The sequence below is a fragment of the Hyla sarda genome, chromosome 6 (genome assembly GCF_029499605.1).
Source record: "Hyla sarda isolate aHylSar1 chromosome 6, aHylSar1.hap1, whole genome shotgun sequence".
In the NCBI taxonomy this organism is placed as follows: domain Eukaryota; kingdom Metazoa; phylum Chordata; class Amphibia; order Anura; family Hylidae; genus Hyla; species Hyla sarda.
Window position 1 is genome coordinate 305,177,887 of NC_079194.1, and position 2,945 is coordinate 305,180,831.

A 2,945-nucleotide genomic window follows, 5' to 3' on the forward strand; every position below is an offset into this window, starting at 1 on the left:
AATAAAGGGCACGCCAGAATTTGGAGAAAAATTGTACCCCACAATCCGAGATGATGTGAGAGGGAAGACCATGTAGACGAAAAATTTGTTGAAGAAAATGTTTGGACAACTGAGGAGCAGAAGGAAGTCTGGGCAAAGGAATAAAATGTGCCATCTTGGAGAACCGATCTACGACCACCCGGATGATGGTATTGTCACAGAAGAGGAGGAAGATTGGTGATGTAGTCCATGGCTATATGAGTCCAAGGGGTATTCGGAATAGGCAAGGGCTGTAAGAGTCCAGCAGGTCTCAACCGGGGAGTCTTGTTACGAGCACAGGTGGTACAAGAACTGACAAAGTTCAGGAGAAAAAGAGAGCCCATCTTGCTTGTCAGGGATTCAGGCATTGTGCAGATTGTAGATAAATAAGATTTTTGTGGTCTGTAAAAATGCTGACAGGATGTGTAGAACCCTCTAAAAGATGGCGCCATTCTTCTAAGGCCACTTTTATGGTGAGGAGTTCCCAATCACCAATAGAATAGTTTCTTTCCACAGAAGAAAAGGTCTTGGAAAAGAAACCACAAGTAATGTTTTTGCCTTTAGAAGACTTTTGAGTCAGAACTGCACCAGCTCCTACAGATGACGCATCTACCTCCAAAACGAACGGTTTTCCAAGATCCGGTCTTGAGAGAAGAGGTACAGAAGCAAAGGCAGACTTTAACTGAGAGAAAGCCTCTTCAGCCTCAGGAGACCAATTTTTGCTGTTATAGTTCTTTTTGGTAAGGGCTACAATTGGGGCAACTAGGGAAGAAATATGAGGAATGAATTGACAGTAGTAGCTAGCAAACCCCAAAAAACGTTGAATAGCCCGAAGACCAGTAGGACGTGGCCAGTCCAAAATGGCAGAAAGCTTAGCAGGATCCGTCTGAAGTCCTTGGTGGGAGACTATGTAACTCAGAAAAAGCAGACTTGTTTTCTCAAAGAGACATTTCTCCAGTTTGGCAAACAGACGATTCTCCCAGAGACGCAGCAGGACTTGGCGGACATGAACACAATGAAGCTTTAAATTAGGAGATAAAACCAGGATATCGTCCAGATAAACTACCATGCAGGTATACAATAGATCATGGAAGATATAATTGACAAATTCTTGGAATACTGCAGGAGCATTATAAAGACCAAATGGCATGACAATGTACTCAAAATGGCCATCTCAGGTGTCAAAGGTTGTTTTCCATTCATCTCCTTCACGAATGCAAATTAAATTGTATGCTCTTCGAATATCTAATTTAGTCAAGATTCTGGCTCCACGTAGACAATGAAAGCGTTCAGAGATCAAGGGCAAAGGGTAGTGATTCTTGATTGTGATTTTATTAAAGGACAACTGCAGCGGTATGACACTTATTCCCTATCCACAGTATAGGGGATAAGTGTTTGATTGCGGGGGGTCCAACCGCTGGGACCCCCCGGGATCTCCCTAATGGGGTGCCGCCATTAGTGCTCATGGTGAGCACTAAGGCGTGTATCGTCGACCTAGAGGTCGACGGTGACGCCCCGTCTCCTCCCCGTCCCCATACAGTTCTATGGGGGAGGCACGAACGCTGCCTCCCCGCTTCTCCCATAGAGATGTATGAAGGAGGCATGCCGGCTGCAACGTCATGCTGCGGCCGGCATGACCCCTGCATGGGACAGCCGCGGCCCCGTACAGAAGATCACAGGGGGTCCCAGCGGTCGGACCCCCCGCGATCAAAACACTTATCCCCTATCCTGTGGATAGGGGATAAGTGTTAATCACGCTGCAGATGTCCTTTAAGTACCCGATAGTCAATGCAAAGATGAAGAGAACCATCCTTCTTCCCAACAAAGAATAATCCAGCCCCGGAATTTTATTGAATTTAATTGGTTCAATAAAATTCATCTTTTAATCGATCTTCTGACTCGAATCATCCATTTGGGAGAAGCAGCGCCTGTAGAGGGATTTTTTTCACCCACTCGACTGCCAGCAGGAGAGGAGGATTTCTGGATAAAACCTTTTTGAAGGTTTTCTTGAATATACTTTTCCATAGCTTGAGTCTCAGGTACTGACAGTGGAAAAATTCTTCCCCGAGAAGGTGTAGTGTCAGGTTTGAGATCAATGGGACAGTTATAAGGGCGATGTGGTGGAATAGTCTCTGCCTTTTTATCGCAGAATATGTCAGCAAAATTTTGATAATGGAACAGTCTTAGGCAAAAAGGACTCCAGACAGTGACCTTGACAAAAAGTTCCTCAACGAGAAACTTCTCCAGAATTCCCATCAAATTGCGGAGAATGACGCTTAAGCCTAAAGTAAGTTCTAGAAGAAGTTCAGAAGTACAATGTGGAAGCACCAAGAACTGTATCTTCTCCCTGTGTAACACTCCTACTTGCATAATAAGAGGTTCAGTACGGTGAAGGACCATACCCCTTAGGTTCTCTCCATTAACAGATGAGATATACAGAGGCTGAACAACCCAAGACACTGGCAACCGATGCTTTTGGACCAGGGTAGCGTCGATAAAGTTTCCAAAAGAACCAGAATCCCGGAAGGCAGAGGCGAAAAAAGAAGACTTCGTAGGAGTATGAACTTGAACAGGCATGGTCAAACGTAGAGAGGTAGTATTCACACCCAGGGACGCCTCTCCTACGTGCCCAAGGTGCGAGCATTTCCCGGATGATGAGGACAAAGAGTACACTCTTTAAGAAAATGTTCAGGACTGGCACAATAAAGGCACAAGTTTTCATTGCGTTGACAAGTTCTTTCTTGTGAAGAAAGTTTTATGCGGTCCACCTGCATAGGCTTCTCTACTGGTGGAGTTGGAGAAGATTGTAGAGGAAGTTGAAAGAGGGGGCTAAACAAGGGCATAGTCGTGACCGGAGTGGTTCCCTCTCATGGCATAGTTCCTCTTGTCTCTTCGAGAACAGCACGTCTATAGGGGTGGCAAGATTG